This window comes from Oncorhynchus clarkii, chromosome 24 (genome assembly GCF_045791955.1).
Source record: "Oncorhynchus clarkii lewisi isolate Uvic-CL-2024 chromosome 24, UVic_Ocla_1.0, whole genome shotgun sequence".
Lineage (NCBI taxonomy): Eukaryota > Metazoa > Chordata > Actinopteri > Salmoniformes > Salmonidae > Oncorhynchus > Oncorhynchus clarkii.
In genome coordinates, this window is record NC_092170.1 from 1744617 (window position 1) to 1768315 (window position 23699).

The 23699-nt window shown below is 42.1% G+C and overlaps 1 protein-coding gene across 1 annotated transcript in view; it reads left to right on the top strand.

Moving 5' to 3' along the window:
• Positions 1 to 23699, top strand: part of LOC139382716 (NADPH--cytochrome P450 reductase) — a 49381-nt gene that overhangs the window by 12274 nt on the left and 13408 nt on the right. The gene's annotated exons all lie outside the window — the stretch shown is intronic.

Below are 23699 nucleotides of genomic sequence, written 5' to 3' on the forward strand. Positions count from 1 at the left end.
CACCACTTGGGGCGGCCCATCCCGAGGTCCAGGTCCAACCAAGTTGCACAGGGCGTGATTGAGACGCAGGGCCCCGAGCTTAATGATGAGCTTGGAGGGTACTATGGTGTTCAAGGCTGAGCTATTGTCAATGAACAGTATTCTTACATAGGTATTCCTCTTGTCCAGATGAGATGGGGAAGTGTGGAGTACGATTGCATCATCCATGGATCTATTGGGGCGGTATGCAAATTGAAGTGTGTCTAGCGTGTTTGGTAAGGTGGTGGTGATATGATCCTTCACTAACCTCTCAAAGCACTTAATGACAGAAGTGATGACTAAGTTGGTATAAAATCTGTATAAATTGTTTTTATAATTATTTGACAATTTAGGTTAGTTACCTTTAGTTCAGTTACCTTCGCTTTCTTGGGTACAGGAACAATGGTGTACATCTTGAAGCAAGTGGGGACAACAGGCTGGGATAGGGAGAGATTGAATATGCCTGTAAACACTCCAGCCAGCTGGTCTGCGCATGCTCTGAATACGCGGCTAGGGATGCCATCTGGGCTGGCAACCTTGCGATGGTTAAATGTGTTTCTCGTGTCAGCCATGAAAACGAGAGCTCGCATTCCACGGGAGTGGTGGTGGCCTGCGTTGGCTGCACTGTTTCCCTCGAAGCGAGAGGTGTTTCACCTTGTCCAGGAGCTGGTTTTCCCTTTATAATCTTTGATTTTCTGGAGTCCCTGCCACATACTTCTCATGTCTGAGCCTTTGAAGTGCCACTCCACTTTGTCTCTGTACTGACTTTTTGCCTGTTTGATTGTCTTACGGAAGGCATAACTGTACTGTTTGTACCATATTCCAGTCACCTTGCCGTGGTTAAATGCGCTGGTTCGTGCTTTCACTTTTGCACGATTGCTGCCATCTTTCCATGTTTTTTTATTTGAATAGGTTTTAATCATCACAGTGGGAACAACATCCCCCAACATCCCCTATACACTGTTGTAAATGTAACAAGTACTGATATTGTATCATATAATAACATCCACAACTTTCCAAGAAAACAAAATAAAACATTTATGTTCCGTTTACATACTGTATATATTTTAGAGCGCCGTTTCCCAAACACGGTACTCTGGATCCCAAGGGGTGCACGTTTTGTTTTTTGCCCTACACAGCTGATTTCAAATGAAAGCTTGGCTATTTATACAAAGTTGGTATTAAACCTGTATAAATTGTTTTTAGAATTGACAATTTAGGTTGATTCCATTACACAATTTCTGATAGGTCATATGCCTTTTCCTGCATTAGTAAAAGCAGGAAATGCGTCACCTATGCCAGTACCACAATTCTAATTAGACTGGTTTTGGATTTCTTTGAGTAGGGATTTCTCCCTACTCAAGATGGCTGCAACTTTTGTCCCATTTTATGGATTTTTAAAAAATATAATAGGATCGGTGTTAGGACTATGTTACTATTATCTCTATGGGCCCGACTAGATCCTAGTTTTCATCTGCTTGTTGTTCCAGGGAACACTGTGCCTACTGTTACATTGGCGTTTAGGGTTGAAAGCACACAATGCATCATGGTTTAGAGATCGGTTTACTAGGGCCAGGATGTTATCGCGATACTCATTAGTATCGTGGCAAGGAAACAACAAGAAGCGGATTTAAATTATTTAGGAAAAATAGCCCGAATGTTGGAAACAAATATGTTGTCATCCAGAGTCATATTTTATTTATTTTCCAAGCTGTAGCACACTTTTACTGACGGCAGGTATTTTAAAACCTCTGGGATAGGGGGCAGTATTTTCACGTCCGGATGAAAAGCGTGCCCAAAGTAAACTGCCTGCTACTCAGGCCCAGAAGCTAGGATATCCATATAATTGGTAGATTAGGATAGAAAACACTAACGTTTCTATAACTGTTAAAATAATGTCTGAGTATAACAAAATTTATTTGGCAGGCGAAACCCAGAGGACAAACCATCCAGGAAAAAATAAATTTGAGTTCACTGTGTTTTCTATTGGTTTTCAATGAGAAACTAGATTTGAGGCACCTGGTTGCAGTTCCTATGTCTTCCACTAATGTCAATAGAAATTGGTTGACGTTTTTCCTTTTGAGAAATGAAGTACGGCTGTACTTTGAGTGTCAAGCCAAGTGGACTCTTTTGTTTGGTGCGCACGACCTGGAGCTCGCTCCACTTTGATTTTATCCGCTATTGAACACAGTATATTCCATCGATTTATTTACGTTTTAGGATACCTAAAGTTGGATTAGGAAAGTTGCTTGAGATGTTTGGACCAAGTTTACAGGTAACTTATTAGATAATTTGTAGTCATGTTGGGCGAGTTGGAACCGGTGTATTTCTGAATCAAACGCGCCAAATAAATGGACATTTTGGGGGATATAAAGAAGGAATTTATCGAACAAAATTACAATTTGTTATGTTTCTGGGACATATTGGAGTGCCAACCGAAGATCTTCAAAGGTAAGGCATTAATTATATCGTTATTTCTGACTTTCATGTGTTTGTACGATGGTGCGCTGTCCTCGGATAATCGCATGGTTTGCTTTTGCCGTAAAAGCCTTTTTTGAAATCTGACACGGTGGCTGATTTAACAAGAAGGTTACAATATCACAATACTGCAATTGTCAAAGACCTACAGTTTACAGTGCTGGTGTGTATTTTCTGAGGGAGGGGCTATAATGTAGCTTACCATAATGTGGATTTAAATACACGGTGCTCTAATGGGAGTTATTCTTTTCATTGATTAAGCTGCTGTATGGCAGTTTAGTGTATAGTTACTGATGTTCACAAAAGAGAACATTAATAATTTCTGAATGTGTTCATATACCTCAAATTGAGCGTAGTCCATAATGTAAAATGAATGGAAGTTATTGGCAGTGCACCTATTACCTACAGGTAATAGGTTAGTGCAGTCACATTTTATTGCCTAAAGCGCCTGGGAAATATTATAAATGTTCCAGCTGGGCCCAGTAGTGACTTATTTTTTTTTCCCTTCCTCTCCCCCCTCTGTGAGTAGCTTCCCCTGTGCTGTCCTGCTTGCCCCACCCTCCTCATCACTTATATTATCAGTGTGGAGTCAGTGACTTGAGGTTTGGCTGTGCTTTGCTCCCTGCTCAGTGCACTGCTCTTTCACCACAAGCTGACTGGAGCCTGAGCCATTCCCCAGAGCAGCAGAGGCTGCCTTCCATTTGTTCTAATCAGTGGGGAAAAGCTGTCTATGAATAGTCCTGGCCTGCTCTCTCACTGGCCCAGGGCTGTGCTCAGTGAATGGAGACAGTGTTGCGAGGAGCAGAGGCAGACAACACAGCTAGGCTGCTCCTGACACTGCTGCTCGGCGTATGGGAGATCATGAACATGTGTGAAAACGGGCTGGATGTTGTTTTTTGTCGGTGTTGGGGCAGGGCTATAACGTCTGACTAACTTGGTCACATACAAGTGGGGCAAAAAAGTATTTAGTCAGCCACCAATTGTGCAAGTTCTCCCACTTAAAAAGATGAGAGGCCTGTAATTTTCATCATAGGTACACTTCAACTATGACAGACAAAATGAGAAAAGAAAATCCAGAAAATCACTGTTGGATTTTTAATGAATTTATTTGCAAATTATGGTGTAAAATAAGTATTTGGTCACCTACAAACAAGCAAGATTTCTGGCTCCTCTGAGGCTCCTCTGTCCTCCACTTGTTACCTGTATTAATGGCACCTGTTTGAACTTGTTATCAGTGTAAAAGACACCTGTCCACAACCTCAAACAGTCACACTCCAAACTCCGCTATGGCCAAGACCAAAGAGCTGTCAAAGGACACCAGAAACAAAATTGTAGACCTGCACCAGGCTGGGAAGACTGAATCTGCAATAGGTAAGCAGCTTGGTTTGAAGAAATCAACTGTGGGAGCAATTATTAGGAAATGGAAGACATACAAGACCACTGATAATCTCCCTCGATCTGGGGCTCCACGCAAGATCTCCCCCGTAGGGTCAAAATGATCACAAGAACGGTGAGCAAAAATCCCAGAACCACACCTAGTGAATGACCTGCAGAGAGCTGGGACCAACGTAACAAAGCCTACCATCAGTAACATACTACGCCGCCAGGGACTCAAATCCTGCAGTGCCAGGCGTGTCCCCCTGCTTAAGCCAGTACATGTCCAGGCCCGTCTGAAGTTTGCTAGAGAGCATTTGGATGATCCAGAAGAAGATTGGGAGAATGTCATATGGTCAGATGAAACCAAAATATAAATTTTTGGTAAAAACTCAACTCGTCGTGTTTGGAGGACAAAGAATGCTGAGTTGCATCCAAAGAACACCATACCTACTGTGAAGCATGGGGGTGGAAACATCATGCTTTGGGGCTGTTTTTCTGCAAAGGGACCAGGACGACTGATCCGTGTAAAGGAAAGAATGAATGGGCCATGTATCGTGAGATTTTGAGTGTGAACCTCCTTCCATCAGCAAGGGCATTGAAGATGAAACGTGGCTGGGTCTTTCAGCATGACAATGATCCCAAACACACACTGCCCGGGCAACGAAGGAGTGGCTTCGTAAGAAGCATTTCAAGAGTGGCCTAGCCAGTCTCCAGATCTCAACCCCATAGAAAATCTTTGGAGGGAGTTGAAAGACCGTGTTGCCCAGCAACAGCCCCAAAACATCACTGCTCTAGAGGAGATCTGCATGGGGCAATGGGCCAAAATATCAGCAACCGTGTGTGAAAAAGACTTACAGAAAACGTTTGACCTCTGCCTACAAAGGGTATATAACAAAGTATTGAGAAGTATTTGGTCAATAACAAAAGTTTATTTTCCACCATAATTTGCAAATAAATTCATTAAAAATCCTACAATGTGATTTTCTGTATTTTTTTTTCTCATTTTCTCTGTCATAGGTGAAGTGTACCTATGATGAAAATTACAGGCCTCATCTTTTTAAGTGGGAGAACTTGCACAATTAGTTGCTGACTAAATAATTGTTTGCCCCACTGTATGCAACAAAATATTTTGCGTGACCAGGAGTTTTATTTTGGGAGCACTGTGCTGTTTCCGAGTGCCCTAGAGAAAAGTGAATGTAGATTCGATTAGCGTTATGGTTGCACCATAACGACAGCGAAAACATCTTGCTTCTAGCCCAACCAGGTCAAAGATTTGACCTATTATTACCGGCGCAACATTTTTATCTTCCTGTAGAGGATCGCCGGGACCCCATTTTTTTTACATTCATAAGCTGTACTAAAACTGCGTCATTAACCATTTGTTTACACTTTCATGTTACTTCATTGGCTAGCTAACAACCTGGTAACTTTACCAGTATATCTAAACATTTTGGGTATAGAAGGGAAAGGGATTGCTTCTTCAGGAGACCAATGATCATTTGAATGACAGATCTCTTGTGTCGTCACCACCAGCCTGCATTTTTTTAAGTGTACATTGTTCAATATAATCAATCGGAAAATAGTGCTTTTACACAATGTAGAAACCCAATTCCACAAATGATTTTGGAATTTCAATGACAGGTATTTGTATCAACATTTTAGCTTTTATAATAAACTGTCTTTACAGTGCAAAATATTATTGTCTAGGGCACATGTGCTAAGTAGCTAGAATTCATATAGGCCCTCCTAAATTTCATGTGGTGCTAGTAAAAAAAAAAATTGTGCTTTCAATCTTATGAAAGAATATTTTAGAGCCCTGGGTGGGGGTAAAGGAAAGGAGAGGATAACTACAATATAACCCAGCCCCCTTTATTCTCATTTAAAGACATGTTCCGGTACTCTGGCGTCTAAGAAAGTTCCTGCTTTGGGCTGGATGAGTCAATGTGGCTAAAAAGTATACAAAGTACTGGATAATCTCTTTTGAATGGGTATTCTGGGTACCTAACTGTTATGTATGGGGCGTTGCAATCTCTCCTGTACAAGTTGAGCAGCCTCTGTGTTTTTGGGCCCTAGCCAAAGTTCCCTGGAGAGCTAGTGAGAAAGGCAAGTTAAGCCCTCTCTGAGCCCTCCCAAAGGTGGAAAGTTGAGGCAAAGACCGGCAGACTTTCCCCCCCCCCCTGCTCTAGTTGTTTTTGTTTCCCTTCGCTTTCTTTCTTTTTGGGGGAAGCCATCTCTTATTTGCCTGGCTTCTCCGCTTGATGAAGTAGGGTCTGTGCCACAAATGGAATCCTTTTATGATAGAGGTTGCTATAGAAATCACATTCCCCCTACTCCAGTGGTTGGGGGGGGGGGGGCACTTAGTCAGACGGAGCTTCTCACCCTTGAATGGACCACAACTTGTGTGCCGTAGCTAGCTAACACCTTTCAGATTGGAGAGGAAAAGCGGTGGGGATGAGGGAGGCATGCGTTGAGTTTGAATGTTCTCTCTGTGTGTGTGTGACGCTTCAGGGTTTTATGGGAAGTCTGTTTCCCACCATTGCCTCTTCTGTGCTTGCCAGACGTGGTTGGGGTGTGTGTGTGTGAGAGAAGGATTAAGTGTGTGGTGTAGAGTACTCGGTGGAGAACAGAGTTCAGGCACAGCTGGTTCTAGGTGTCTTTGGGCGGCTGTAGCTTGGATTGTGGACGGAGTGCTGCTGTGGTTCAGGCTGGTGTACACACTACTCAGCTCCATCTTGTTGTGAAATGTGTGGCAGCACCTCTTAGCTCGGAGTTTGACAGTGGTGTGGCTTCGCTGGTGGACACAGAGCCAAGTGCTATGGGCTGTGTGTTTTCCATGCCGGAGGATAGGAGCGCTGCCGCAGAAAGGTCAGTATGAAACTTCGTACTACGAAATCTGGACTTCGGTGCGTTTCTTTCAAAAAACCGCACAGGCATCGCATGTGAGCCAAGTCTACAGCTTGTGCTTTTTTTTTTTTCATGTCTTCTGAGAACCTCTGATCGCACCCTGGCACACAATGACGTGAACAGATTTTTCTCCATTCAATAATTTTGCGGTTAGATCTGCTGATAGCAGCTTAAGTTAACTCTGTGTGGTGTGTTAAGTTTCTATGGGATGCCCTGGCTTGAGGACAAAAATGTGTATCCCATTTCTATAGGCAACTCACACTGCTCTTAGTAGTTAATGCAATTCATATGCACTGTGTGGATATGGCTCTTGAATGGTCCCTAGTGTTGGTCATTTGGTCAAATGAACTTGAGCCGTGGATTTTACAAAGTCATTCTACATGCAATGCGGCACCGTGTAGGGTCGTTTCACATCAAAAAGCAGAAGAGGATGTGACACCCACCATTGTCAGATTGTTCTGAAATATTTTCTGTAATTAGTAACCGATACGATTAGCATTCCTGAAACATATTACAATATTTTGTAAGGTTATTTTTCTTTTAGAAACGATACAAACGACAACATCATACAAACGGTTTCCACAGGTCCTTAAGTCTTAAGGCCTTAATGTGGATAAATTATTTTGTCTTAAATACATTTTTTCAAAGGTCTTAACTAAAAATAGGTAGACTGGGAGATGGACTACTTTTTATTATCTTCCGTTTGCATTGTGCACAGGGGATGTAAAGAATGGTTGATAGGATAGTGATATACTACAATGGAAGGAACACAGTTTAGCTTGAGCCAGAGATTGGCTGTGGTAACGGAGGTCGACTTGAAACTATGGTAGACAGTTAACGTTAGTCTGCAACTACCATAGGCAAAGTGCAAATTCAACAAGAACTGGTTGGAGAACAGCCACTTTGCTTTGTGGTTAAAATCAGTTGAAGGGAATCAACACGAAGCCCGCAGTGTCTTTTGAAAGAAGTCCTTCAAATTTGGCACTAAGGGAATTAAAGCTGTAGAATCCCATATGCAGTGTGAAAAACACAGAACCGCTGTGAAAAGCCACCAAACGGCCAGCATTTCTCAGTTCTGTTCAGTTGTCTCCGTCTCAGTACCACATATGACAGTCCAAGTACAGCCAGTAACGTTACCACTGCTCCAACTTCGTTGCTGGGAACCACATCATCAAGCGATCTCCGAACAAAGTTTGGCTCTATGCCCACACTAAAAGTGGAGGTGTGAGCACCAGTCCTATGCCAATTAGGGACTTGAAGTGGTCTTTCAGGCGATGTTCTCTGGCTCAGAAATCGCCAAGACATGTAAATGCAGGAAGGACAAAACCGCCTACATCACACAATTTGAGATTAGCTTGTTTTTTTAATTTAAGGGACCAATGTCCAATGTGAACAAGGGCACGTTTGGTTTGACGAAAGCTTCAACCAAAAGACAAAGTAAAAAACTGGACCTGCACGTATGCTATTGAAAGGAATCACATTCAGTCAAGGTACCTGGGGTCGCAGTTCATTGGATTGAGAACTTGCCTGTGGTGGAGAGGGCTATAGAAGTATGGCCATCACTGGTGAAGTACAGTATGTGGATGCGGTGAGACCCTAGAAGCTCCCAACCCCTGGAACAGGGTCGTTTGACACCATAGAACCCAGCAAGATCAGCTCATCTTGGCCAAACAGCTGTTCTTCATGGCTGTCTCCAGGTCAGTGATGGCAGCCCTACCCTCCGGCGCCGTCTTATCGGCTCTCAACCAATCATGCTATTTTTTTTTTCTTTTCGCGTTGTTCGTAACTTGTTTTGTACATAATGTTGCTGCTATCGTCTCTTATGACCGAAAAGAGCTTCTGGACATCAGAACTGGGATTATTCACCTCAAATTAGACAGTTCTTCTTCAATGAGTCAGATGCGATGGATATACTGCAGACACCAGACCAGGCCCGATCGCTGTGATTTGCTGGAGAAGGAAACAGAGATTTAGAGGCAAAAGATCAGGGTGCCTTGCGAGGATCAGGCAATGAGTGGCTAATCTGCCTTTGCCTTCCGTCCTGCTAGCTAACTGCTGGAATTCAATTGCTGGAAAATAAATGGGACGAACTGAAAACGCGTATATCCTACCAAGAGTCGTGGCCGAACGACGACATTAAGAGCATACAGTTATACACTATCGGCAAGACAGAACAGCAGCCTCTGGTAAGACACGGGGCAGGGGCCTATGCATTTATGTAAACAGCTGGTGCACGATATCTAAGGAACTCATGATAAGCTGTAGACCACACTATCTACCTAGAGTTTATCTGTATTTTTCATCGCTGTCTACATTCCACCACAGAGCGAGGTTAAAACTGCACTAAATGAGCTGTATTCTGCCATAAGCAAACAGGAAAATGCTCATCCAGAGGTGGCGATCCTAGTGGCTGGTGACTTAAATACAGGGAAACTTAAATCAGTTTTACTGAATTTCTATCAGCATGTTAAATGTGCAACCAGAGGGAAAAGAACTCTGGACCACCTTTACTCCACACACACTGCTTACAAGCGAAAATCAAAGCAGGAAGTACCAGTGACTGGGTATAAAAAAGTGGTCAGATGAAGCAGATGCTAAACTACAGGACTGTTTTGCTAGCACAGACTGGAATATGTTTTGGGATTCTGCCGATGGCATTGAGTACACCATCAGTCACTGGCTTTATTAATTAGTGCATCGACGACGTCATCCCCACAGTGACTGTATGTACATACCCCAACCAGAAGCCATGGATTACAATCAACATTCCCACTGAGCTAAAGGGTAGAGCTGCCACTTTCAAGGTGCTGGACTCTAACCCGGAAGCTTATAAGAAATCCCTCTGTGCCCTCTGACAAACCATCAAACAGGCAAAGCGTCAATACAGGACTAAGATCGAGTCTTACTACACCGGCTCTGACGCTCGTCTGATGTGGCAGGGCTTGCAAACTATTAGACTACAAAGGGAAGCACAGCCGAGAGCTGACCAGTGACACAAGCCTACCAGATGAGCTAAATTACTTTTATTCTTGCTTCGAGGCAAGTTATACTGAAACATGCATGAGAGCATCAGCTGTTCCGGACGACTGTGTGATCACGCTCTCCACAGCCAATGTGAGGAGTGTTGACAGCCAGGTCAAGGTTCACATAGCCGCTGTGCCAGACTGATTACCTGGATGTATACTCCGTGCATGCGCTGACCAACTAGCAAGTGTCTTCACTGACATTTTCAACCTCTCCCTATCTGAGTCTGTAATACCAACATGTTTCAAGCAGACCACCATAGTGTTCTTGGGCACATGGACTAAGGTAATCTGCCTAAATGACTACCGACCCGTAGCACTCACGTCTGTAGTCATGAAGTGCTTCGAAAGGCTGGTCATGACTCATATCAACACCATTATCCCAGAAACCCTAGACCCACTCCAATTTGCATACCACCCCAACAGATCCACAAATGATGCGATATCTTGCATTCCACAAGGCCCTTTCCCACATGGACAAAAGGAACACCTATGCAAGAGTGCTATTCATTGACTGCAGCTCAGCGTTCAACAAGTGTCCTCAAAGCTTCCTGACAGGCCACCCCCAGGTGGTAAGGGTAGGTAATAACACATCCGCCATGCTGATCCTCAACACGGGAGCCCCTCGGGTGCGTGCTCAGTCCCCTCCAAACCTCACTGTTCACAACTCCAATACCATTAAGTGTGCTGATGACAGTGGTAGGCCTGATCACCGACAACGATGAGACTGCCTATAGGGAGGAGGTCAGAGACCTGACCATGTGGTGCAAGGACAAAAACCTCTCTCTCAACGTGATCAAGACAAAGGAGTTGATTGTGGACTACAGGAGGAGGACCGAACACGCCCCCGTTCTCGTCGACCGGGCTGTAGTGGAGCAGGTTGAGAGCTTCAAGTTCCTTGGTGTCTACATCATCAACAATCTAATATGGTCCAAGCACACCAAGACAGTCGTGAAGAGGGCACGACAAAACCTATTCCCCCTCAGGAGACTGAAAAAATTTGGCATGGGTCCTTAGATCCTCAAAAGGTTCTACAGCTGCACCATCGAGAGCATGGTTGCATCACTGCCTGGTATGGCAACTGCTCAGCCTCCAACCGCAAGGCACTACAGAGGGTAGTGCGTACAGCCCAGTACATCACTGGGGTCAAGCTTCCTGCCATCCAGGACCTCGACCCAGACTATGGCTTCCCAGACTATTTGCACCCCCCACACTGCTGCTACTCTGTTATTATCTATGCATAGCCACTTTAATAACCCTACCTGCATGTAAATAATTACCTCTACACTGGTGCCCCTGCACATTGACTCTCTACTGGTACCTCCTGTATATCGCCCCGCTTTTGTTATTTACTGCTGCTCTTTAATTATTTGTTTTTTTGTATCTTTTTTTTTTAGGTGTTTTCTATACGCCATTGTTGGTTAAGGGCTTGTAAGTATTTCACTAAGGTCTACTACACCTGTTGTATATGGTTCATGTGACAAATTTTATTTGAATAATCATTTTCACTTATCCGTTCATCTTTTGTTACAGGTGATGTGATTACCCAACAGTTTTTTGAACTTCCTGTCCCTTGAGGTCAAAAGTGAGCGCTCCTCTCTTTCTGGCCCATAGAGACTAGGCTGGATGTGTTCTTGCATTGTTTCCTCAGCCAATCTAACCCTGAGCTTTGGGGTTTCTGTAAGAAGCTTCTTATTTTGTCCCATGGCAGGTGAATGTCGTGAGGCTTCTCCATCAACAAGGAGGTGTAACAACCTGTAACATGCAGGAGGGTACAGTCATTTCCCAGAGACTGGTGTGTGATTGTGGGTTGTGTCATGGTTCCTCTCACCAAGGAGCTGCTGACCTGAATCAGCAAGGTCAAAATACAGAGCACACATGGACTAGGAGTAGAGGAAAAGGGAAAGTGCTGTGCAAGGGCAGAAGAGAAAAGCTGCAGAGGATCACATGGATGTTCTGAAAAAAATATTACTCCGTTGACAGCCTGGAGAAGGATGCAGGCAAATTTGCAGAGCAAGCAGAGGGAAAATCTGAAACCTTGATGGCTCAGCTCATCACCAAGTCCAACACCCTCAGGAGCAGATGTAAGGAGAAAATTATGAGAATTACAACCAGTCGAGGCAGAGTTGGAGAGTAATGCCGCAGAACAGACACATGCCATGATTAAATTGAGAAAGAGGAGAGCAAGTCAGAGACCCTATTTTGTATTTAATTTTTTTCTCTCTCCATTTTGAGCATAGTTGAAATTAATTGTCTCAGGTCTGGAAGGTAGTGGATTGGCACCAGCAATTTTGTTTTGTTTATATGCAACCCTGTACATAAATTGTTTCCTTTTTAATAAACACATTTGGACATGATGTCCCTAAGTAATTGGTGTCCTTCAGTACTTTTTGTGAAATTCGTCTTTAAATTGCATTCCAAGTGGCATTAAAGGTCTTAAGTCTTTTAAATTGAACTTGCTGAAACCTGCAGATACCTTGCCAGACCCACTAACACACAGCCCCATCTCCAGCGCCCGCATCACTTTCCGCCTATGGCCTAAAACTGCACCACTTTATTTTCTCTCCGCAGCCCACGCACTTTTAATATTTAAATAACTCGAATTTTCCATTGTGGTGATGATGGCGAATTGATTGCTTTCCAAGTTTAGTATACGTGTTTTCAAGATGAGTGATAAAAGAATCGTCCAACCCATCGGGTATCTCACTACACCCCCATATGCCATGTCTTGAAAAATACACACAGATGGATTAAAAGTAAGTTTACATTGTACACTGCATTGTAAACTAACTTGCCTAGTTAAAGGTTAAATAAAAAATGTAATACTTCTGGGCAGACAACTTTATAGCTCTGCCCACAATTTACGTATTTACCATTCCCAGAAAGCATGGATTATTGAGTTATTAGTTTTACACTGCTTTTGTGCTCTAGAATTTTTGCATCTGGTCTCTTGTGTAATACATTCTATACATTAGTTTATACTGGATTAAGCATAACATTTGGTTAACTGTAATTTCGTTAGTTATGCTCCAACTTTCCCTCCTTGTGCCAACATTAGTTATTTTTAAGTCTTAGTTTATAAAATATTTTTTTCCAAGATTGTCAGTTGAATACACAACCTTGGTGAGAGCATATCATAGGAAAGTCTGTTTCTGGCACAAATAAGGTTGCTCTGATGTCAAAGATATCAACATTTTGTGATGTAACCTTAAGTTGTATGTATTTGAAACTTCAGTCCAAATTGTATTTTGTATTCTGTCATGGAAATACATGCAATTCCTGTTACCAAGTCATGAAACATTATTTTGTCATGAAACATGATTGCTGTGAAATTGAGCTAATTGATTGCGTCCAAATTGGACATTTTTATTTAAAGTGTCTCTTTTCTGGTAGGAATAGTTTGGACCAAACCTCTTGCTACCAATGAGTAAGAGGTTTGAATATTTTTTTCACAAAAGCCACCCACGGGCCCCCAATCCCAACTCTAGAACCAGTATCAATTCTCTGTTTGACAATTAGTATGAAGCTGTGGCTTGGAGTATTGCTTTTCCTTACTATGTAAAGTATTCCCTGTGAATCTGGTCAAGTTTTTAGTTGAGACTAGTAGTTTAAGTCGCTAAGTTCACCATAAAGTAGTGACAGTACCAGGTTTTGACCACTAGATGCCGCTTTTCCTGCTATACTGCCCGACTATTTAATCTATTTTGCTGGTCTCTTGTGTTTATTAAATAGATCTCATTTACTTTGGAACTTTGGGGAGAAAACCAATAGATTTGGCTCATTATGAAAATAAATTGTGTTGTCAACCTCAGTTCAAGCCAGCCCTCCATGAAAGCAACCCAGTTTATCCTTTTTGCAACCTAATGCTTCAACCAAACTCTCACCCTCCGATCCAACAGGTCCCAGACGTGCTCAATGGGATTGAGATACGGGCTCTTCACTGGTCATGGCAGAACACTGACATTCCTGTCCTGTAGAAAATCATGCACAGAACGAGCAGTATGGCTGGTGGCATTGTCATGCTGGAGGGTCATGTCAGGATGAGCCTGCAGGAAGGGTACCACATGAGGGAGGAGGATGTCTTCCCTGTAACATACAGTGTTGAGATTGCCTGCGATGACAACAAGCTCAGTCCGATGTTGTGGCACACCGCCCCAGACCATGACAGACCCTCCACCTCCAAATTGATTCTGCTCCAGAGTACAGGCCTCGGTGTAACGCTCATTCCTTTTGACGAAAAACGCGAATCCGACCTTAACCCCTTGTGAGACAAAATCACGACTCGTCAGTGAAGAGCACTTTTTGCCAGTCCTGTCTGGTCCAGCGACGGTGGGTTTGCCTTACAACAGGCCTACAATCCCTCAGTCCAGCCTCTCTCAGCCTATTGTGGACAGTCTGAGCACTGATGGAGGAATTGTGCATTCCTGGTGTAACTCGGGAAGTTGTTGTTGCCATCCTGTACCTGTCCCGCAGGTGTGATGTTCGGATTCTGTGCAGGTGTTACACCGTGGTCTGCCACTGCGAGGACGATCAGCTGTCCGTCCTGTCTCCCTGTAGCGCTGTCTTAGGCGTCTCACAGTATGGACATTGCAATTTATTGCCCTGGCCACATCTGCAGTCCTCATGCCTCCTTGTACGTTCATGCAGATGAGCAGGGACCTTGGGCATCTTTCTTTTGGTGTTTTTCAGTCAGTAGAAAGGCCTCTAGTGTCCTAAGTTTTAATAACTGTGACCTTAATTGCCTACCGTTTAAGCTGTTAGTGTCTTAACGACCGTTCCACAGGTGCCAGTAGTGATTTATTTCAGCTTTTATTTCTTTCATCACATTCCCAGTGGGTCAGAAGTTTACATACACTCAATTAGTATTTGGTAGCATTGCCTTTATATTGTTTAACTTGGGTCAAACTTGTCAGGTAGCCTTCCACAAGCTTCCCACAATAAGTTGGGTGAATTTTGGCCCATTCCTCCTGACAGAGCTGGTGTAACTGAGTCAGGTTTGTAGACCTTGCTTGCACACGGTTTTTCAGTTCTGCCCACAAAATGTTTAATGGGATTGAGGTCAGGGCTTTGTGATGGCCACTCCAATACCTTGACTTTGTTGTCCTTAAGCCATTGTGCCACAACTTTGGAAGTATGCTTGGGGTCATTGTCCATTCGGAAGACCCATTTGCGACCAAGCTTTAACTTTCTGACTGTCTTGAGATGTTGCTTCAATATATCCACATAATCTTCCGTCCTCATGATTCCATCTATTTTGTGAAGTGCACCAGTCCCTCCTGCAGCAAAGCACCCCCACAACATGATGCTGCCACCCCCGTGCTTCACGGTTGGGATGGTGTTCTTCGGCTTTTTCCTCCAAACAAAACATGGAAAAACATCAGAAGCTTCTAAAGCCTTGACATGATTTTCTGGAACTTTCCAAGCTGTTTAAAGGCACAGTCAACTTAGTGTATGTAAACTTCTGACCCACTGGAATTGTGATACCGTAAAATACTGGTGTCATGGACAACATGATGCGTCCTTCACGAAGACAAACCTTCCCGATTCCATCCTTGCTGAAGCACCCCCAGATCATCACCAATCCTCCACCAAATTTCACAGTGGGTGCGAGACCTGGAGAGGCCTATAAGCCACAGTGTTTTGCACCCACTGAAGTTTGGTGGAGGGTCAGTGAAGATCTGGTGGTGCTTAAGCAAGGCTGGAATCGGCAGATTTACTTTGAAGTACGCATGAATCAAGCCACGTACAAGGTTGTCCTGGAATACCCTGTCATGGCCAGCCCAATCTGTATAGCTCTGCGTTTACATGATTCGTTCACTGTAGGTGGGGTTGGTGCATCCTATATAAACACACACTCACTTCCTTGACAACAGCTCTGCACTGCTCCATGAAGCGCAAGAAGTATGAATCCCCTCATTTCTGCTGAGGCCATATCACCGTACATGCGCTGCATGGCCAATGCAGATGTCGTATTGACTATGCGCCAAGATGCACAATGTACTGCTCTCTCCTGCCAATTTGTTCACATTCATTGTTTCATAACTTCATTGTGTGAATTGTTTGCGTTTGATTGTTAGTGTATATCAATTCCTCATTACATATATCACCAATAGTACATTTAACGTTAATTCCCTATAATTTCTAATCTACAATGTTTGTTACAGTAGTTTCTGTTCATGCATTCAATGTTATTCCAGTCTTCCTTTTCTCATTGTTGGAGTGGACACATTGTTTGCAGAGTACACAACTTATGCTACACTTGTGAATGTTGAGTAACGACATACACGCATAGAAGTAGGCATATAGGCTACCTGGCCTGTGCGCAAATGAAGGCATATAAACATGCCCATTTGGGGATCTGATAGTTTTTCTAATTGGCTTAACGCATCACCACTAATAACCTGTGGAGCTTCTCAAAGCGAACAAACTCTGTTTTTACATCCTTTGACAATTACAATAGTTCCTCAGTGTATTTGAAACATATTTTGCACACTTAGCGTGAAAGGGAGTAATGTCATGCTCTGATCCAGTGGAAACATAAAATATGCCAACCTGATTACTTCTTATCAGCGCTTGACTTGGACTGAAATCATTTCTGGTACTCATTTTGGGTGCTGATACTGTTTATTTAGGTGCAGGAGCTCCACAATACTTTTGAGCTAATGTTCTATAAGAGGAACAGGAGCTTAAGCAGTAGAACATTTTAGGTGCTGGTACTCCGCTCTGGTGAGCTCCTGCCCAAGTCGAGCACTGCTTTTGATCCCTTGCGCAAATAGCCTACAGCTGTGTCTGTCCCGAGTTCACTGGGGCAGAATATTTTGACCAAGTTTGCTAGAGCAAGTTCGTTGCAGACAGGCCATATGTAGTCAATGTGATTTATAGGATATTTATTTTTATCAGGGTATTGTTTTAGATTTGGATAGAATTTTGATAAACCACATGACAATGATTTTGAGATATGAAGACTATTATAAATTAAATGAAGCTGTTTCACGAAAATTTGCATATGAAAACGATAACTGGCATGCCGATCGGTAGAAATTGGCATTCCACATGAGAAATGTTGCAGCCGATTCGTGTAGTAGCCTATTACCGGCAACTTCAGGGGAGTAATGGCAGAATCTACAAAAGCCAGCAAGAGCGGGAGTAGAATAGTTGGGTAAGGTCATTTTTATTTTTATCCTGGTTATCTAGAACTCTTGCGCCCTCTTAAGGAATTTTTGTTATTTCATCAAACCGTAAGCTTAAAGCATCAGACAAGCTCAGTGGATGTAGTTTAGTGGATGTAGTAGATTTTATTAAAACACATAGGGTGTGTTTCTATATGGAAAAATACATTTAGTCGGGGACAGCCCGAAACCCAACCCAGTAATAAAAACTCCACTTTGTCTATGACAGCCAATGGAAGTTGGCTGTCATAACACACCCCTTCTTACATGTGTCTCTTGGGGTCAATCTTCTCCAGGTGAACCAAGGGCTTGAGCTGCTCAGCGAAGCTGCACATGTCTTCGCAGAACACTGTACAGTGTGTGTTTGGGAATTTTACCTTTCAAGACCATTGAAACCATCGTATAACAGTAACTAATCCATGCCTTTTTTTAAAGGGAATAATCTACATACAAAGAGTCTGTTTCCTGGACACCGATTAAGCGTAAAAGAAGGACAAATTGAAATGCTTTCATGGTGGAATGGTTTGAAATTGTGAGAATGACCACACAGTTTATTTTCATCATGAGCCAAATCTATTGGATTTCTACCCAAAGTTGCAAAGTAAATGTTGTGATCTACAGTGCATTCGGAAAGTATTCAGACTCCTTGACTTTTTCCACATTTTGTTACTTTACAGCCTAAAATGTATTAAATTCATGTTTTTTCTCAATCTACACACAATACCCCATAATGACAAAGTGAAAACATGTTTTTAGAAATGTTTACAAATGAATTAGAAATAAATAACTATAATACTACATTTACATAAGTATTCAGACCCTTTGTTATATGAGACTTGAAATTGAGTTCAGGTGCATCCTGTTTCCAGTGATCGTCCTTGATGTTTCTACAACTTCATTGGTGTCCACCTGTGGTAAATTCAATTGATTGGACATGATTTGGAAAGACACCCACAGGTCCCACAGTTGACAGTTTGTCAGTTCAAGTCATGAGGTCGAAGGAATTGTCCCAAGGGCTCCGAGACAAGATTGTGTTGAGGCACGGATCCCAAAAATGTCTGCAGCATTGAAGGTCCCCAAGAACACAGTGGCCTCCATCATTCTTAAATGGAAAAAGTTTGGAACCACCTCTTCCTAGAGCTGGCCGCCCAGCCCAAACTAAGCAATTGAGGGAGAAGGGCCTTGGTCCGGGTAGTGACAAGAACCCAATGGTCACACTGACAGTTCTTCTGTGGAGATGGGACAACCTTCCAGAAGGACAACCACCTCTGCAGCACTCCACCAATCAGGCCTTTATGGTAGAATGGCCAGATGGAAGCCACTCCTCTGTAAAAGGCATGATGACCCAGGTGGAGTTTGCCAAGAAAGCACCCAAAAGGACTCAGACCATGAGAAACAAGATAATCTGGTCTGATGAAACCAAGATTGAACTCTTTGGCCTGAATGCCAAGGGTCATGTCAGAAGGAAACCTGGCACTACCTCTATGGTGAAACATGGTGGTGGCAGCATCATGCTGTGGGGATGTTTTTCAGTGGCAGGGACTGGGAGAATAGTCAGGATCGAGGGAAAGATGAACGGAGCAAAGTACAGAGAGATCCTTAATGAAAACCTGCTCCAGAGCAACCAGGACCTTAGACTGGGGTGACTTTTCACCTTCCAACAGGACAATGACCCTAAGCACTCAGCCAAGACAACCCAGGAATAGCTTTGGGAGAAGTCTGTGTCCGTGAGTGGCCCAGCCAGAGCCCGGCCTTAAACCCGATCTAACATCTCTGGAGAGACCTGAAAATAGCTGTACAGCAACGCTCCCCATCCAACCTGACAGAGCTTGAGAGGATCTGCAGAGAAGAATGGTAGAAACTCTCCAAATACAGGTGTGCCAAGCTTGTAGAGTCACACAAGAAGACTCAAGGCTATAATCGCTGCCAACATGCTTCAACAAAGGGTCTGAATACTTATGTAAATGTGATATTTCAGTTAGACATTTTTTTATAAATTGGCAACACTTCTAAATGCACTGTACTTAATAAACCAGCAAAATATATGTGTATAGCAGGAACAGCGGCATCTATTGGTCAAAATCTGATACCTTCACACCACTTTATGGAAAATAATCCAAGCAACTTCAATAACTAATTTCTATAAAAAGGGAAAAAACACAATTCACAGGGAATGCATTTCAATAGAATGGTGAAGAAATACTTTAAGCTGCAGCTTTATACTACTTGTAAAACACAGAACTGATATTGTATACTGGTTATTGGAGATACATTGGTGTGGGGGGGGCGGGGTCCGTGGGTGACTTTGGGCAATGTCTCGCTCATCTACAGGAAGAAGTTTGGTCCAAATTGAATGTTGGGTGCTGTTATTTAATATCTGAATTCTATAAATTAAAATGGCCAATTTGGGTGCACACTCTTAATTTCTCATAGATCAAATTTGCATTTCAACTAATGTTTCAGGAATGCTAATCTTAGAAACAGCTAACTACAGAAACAATTTCAGAAAAACCTGAGATTGTGGATGTCATGGCTTGCTGAAGATGTAGGAGCTTAATTTGATCACCTTTGATTGTGAATTTTCCTGCACATCAGGAAATGTAAACTTGTAGTGTATTCAAGGTTTTTAAAAAGCATCTAAAGTTTAAAATGTCAGACTTTTTATTTGTTTCATCAAAAATGTATCAACCCCTACAAAAATGTTCCATTAATTATAATCCACATAATAATTCACATTTCCTGTTGCTACAAGATTATTTTCCTGATGTAGCAAACTGGTTCAACTGGCTCAAATTTAGATCCTACTTCTGTACATGGAACTACTCTGTATATTTCCATTGGAGTGATGACGCCACAGAAGTTACGCTTGAAGGGAAAGAAAAAAGGATTCGAGAGGCATTAGCCTATAAATTCTTACATTCCACCATTTTCAACCTATTGAATATCATGGGTACTTGTAACAGTTGGCTTTTGACAGAGCGTGAACAAGAGGGGGATAGGGCCAGAAGGCATTTAGTTGAGAACAAGCATTTATTTCCCAGTCTTTACCAAAAACCTTACTCGGCTGTCACTCAACTGATTTTTAAGATGCTTCAGTTTACACACTACTGAATTGTCTAAAATCATTCAGACTAGCCTATACCTACTAATTTGTAATTCATGTTTGCTGTTGGTGATTGTTTGTGCCCATTTCATCGCATAGAATACTTCAGCTGTCCACTCATTTGACGTTAGGAGGAAAGGTGCAGCATTCCCTGTGTGTGTGTGACCACTCTAGATTACATGTTCTGCTGCATCCCCCCAGCCTGAGACGGTGTCTTTTTTATTATTATTTGTTCAAACCCCAGATGTATTTATTTAACCTTAATTTAGGCAGGGGTAGTCCCATTGAGGCCAAGGTCTCTTTTTCGACTGAGCTCTGCATGACTAGACCAAGCAATTACACAATCAAGACGAGCATGGGAAATGCACAAAAAAACACAGTCATAGAAAAATAATAATTCCTTGGTGAAGAGGTCATCTACCAACAATCTGATGATATAGTATTCTGAAGAATCTTCCATTAGTGAGGTGCGATCTGTAGCGACAGAGACCTAAATCTGTAGTGACAGAAGTAATTTCAAGAATTAGCCATTCCTGTGACAGGGTATGGAATCTCGTGCTTCTATAGGTTAGTAACGATGTTGGGTAGGAGTTTTCACAGAAGGGCTTTATAAATGAACAGAATGCAATGATGAAACTAAATTACTGATCATACTGAGGTTTACAGTAGGATACATATGTTAGTTGCTTTTAACCCCCTAGAGTCCGCGGCCTCGCGTTAATCAAATTAGCATCATTAAAAAAAAAAATCCCCATCAAAATCCGTCAGTTTAACCTAGAGATCTTTTTTGTTGTTGTTGCATGGGCTGTATCTCAATCCACTGCAGTGAAAGGTGGCAGAGCTAGAGCGGTGTTTGTCAAACCGTGCAACGTCCCGAAAATCTTTTCTCACAAACATCTGTATCGTCCAAGCTATTATAACACCTCAATGGAAAGATGTGAGGAACACGATGGCGTTCTCTGTTTTGCTCTACGGCTCCCACAAACATCACAGGACTCTTCTGAAGTCGGTACATCCGATCTGCCAACTTCAGTCTGAACGGTTTGTGCTACACACTAATTTGACCCCTCTGTGGAAAGATGAGTCTTTCACAAACACGTACAAGACCAGTCTGAAGGTAGCTGGTTAAGTTTTTTTAAGAGTTAGTGTTGTGCCTAAAATAAGGGGTTAAATGTAACAAAAACATATATAGTTTCCTAATCGTATCTCTCAGATATAGGACAGGCACTTCAGATTTTAAGGACGATCTGTTTATCCATGTTTGAAGCTGTTATTCAATGCGTTTCTATGGGTTAATAGCAGTATCAAAATGATTGTTTGATACCTTAAGGGGTCCTAAAACTCCAAATCAAATCAAATAGCTAAATGATCATTGGTTTGACCATCCTAAAACAATTCCATATGGCTGAAGCTAATAATTTAGCTAAATCTTCCCAACTGCGAACACACACGGGATACCCACATCAAACCCGAAACCAACTCACATTTGAGTTCAGTCATGGCCACTAGCATTTCTTAATGAACTAAATCTAAAATGAGGCCAGTCTAAAGTGCAGTTCCCCTTTTAGACTGTGTCATATGGTACAAAATGGGATAGCTCTCACATCTTTATGTATTTGCAAGTTGTCAGCTTCACACCATCTTTACTCAAATGTGAATACAAAAGGAAATATGCATTGTGAACATTCTCATATAGTCAAATGTTGTATTATGGACACTTTCAAGGTTAATCCTTGACATTAAATGTCAATTTACATTTTTGAGTCATCAAAAAATTTGACATATGGGAAAGATTCAAGACCGAAAGCGACCTTTTTGAGCTAAAAAGGTTGTTTTGCAAGCTTGCGTGCCTGTCATACTTCACTGAAAGTTACTCACCCTAGCCTGACAGTAACACTTGAGTAAATTGGAAAGGAAATGAAGAAATAGAGAAACAAAATGATGTGAGTCATGTTACAGCCAGGGATATTTTTGCAGCAGAAAGTGTGATGATGATGCAAAATGCATCATATGATGAAAAAAACACTTTTCCATTTTTATTGAAAGTGCTCTGTTTTGAAAACTTAACTGCTGACATGGACACTTTGGGGGGGGCTGTATCAAGGGGACTAATTAATGAAATACTCATGTTTTTTGAGGAAAATAGGGACAGGGAGGATGCTGTATTGGACCCTGTTTCATCATTGGCCTTGCCAAACACCTTACTCCGCTTAACCTTTTACAATACTCTGTGTTTACTTAAGAGATAGAGGACATCAGTCAACTCTAGGCTTGGGGCATATTCACGTTGAAGAGTTGTAGCAGAGGGACCGTGAAGAGATTTACATTTTCATAATATGTACATAACCTTTTTAAATTTACATTAGCAATGTAACGTTATGTGCCAAGAGAGGGTTCGGGGGCAATGAACGGTCTTGCTCTGCAGCTTAAATTTACGATAAATATCCCAGTATAGTCACTAGCCAGTAAAGCATGCTTAACAAACTATTCAACTATGCAAGCAACTTTTCATCTTAACCATATTGCACTCTTGAATAATGCAACAATTCACAAGCATGTGCAGACGGGGTTTATTTTCACGTCTGTACACTCATTACATTTTTAGCTTCAATACAAAAGCACAGTTACTAAAGCTAACATGTAACGTTAGCCTATAAAAGTAGAGTAGGCCTACCGTACAAAATTAGAACAAACCAGGCGTTATTTTTTATCAATATAATGCAAATCATTACATGTGGTAAAAGCTAATTGTGACAAAAAAAGTGGATAATTCACTGGGGAGTTGAGAATAGCTGTTTTACTTGGCTCAGTGCAGCCAGCCAAGAAGCATTGACAGTTGTATTTATTTTTTAAAGCTACGCCTACATTTTCAGAATGTAACAGGCTGTTACTGCAATTTCAGGTAAAAACCTAAATAAAATATTAGGAAAATGTCTAAACATTTCAGCTGTTTTAAAAATACTGCTCTGTTTATTGTAGGAGTGTTGGACTCAGTGAGACAATTTTTTAACACTGCCTTGCTTGGAGGGGGGCAACTGTGGGGCCAGTGACACGTGCTTCCTCCAGAAGTAACGGTCGAGAGGTGACAAGTTAACAAGTTTACATTACAGTAAAAGGTCTAGCCGAGGGTATTTTCTCAATCTCTAAGCAATCTCTCGTAGTGAGAATAGGCTCTTAAAACCTCTTAAGGATCTGCCCCTTTTTTTCAATTTTTGCCTAAAATGACATTACCAAATCTAACTGCCTGTAGCTCAGGACCTGAAGCACGGATATGCATATTCTTGATACCATTTGAAAGGAAACACTTTGAAGTTTATGGAAATGTGAAGTTAATGTAGGAGAATATAACTAACACATTAGATCTAGTAAAAGTTAATACAAAGAATAAACTTTTTTTTGTACCATCTTTGAAATGCAAGAGAAAGGCCATACATAATGTATTATTCCAGCCCAGTCCACTAGATGGCAGCAGTGTATGTGCAAAATTTTAGACTGATCCAATGAACCATTGCGTATATGTTCAAAATTTTGTCAAGACTGCCCAAATGTGCCAATCATTTTTCAAGTTCAGAACTATGCACTCCTCAAACAATAACATGGTATTCTTTCACTGTAATAGCTACTGTA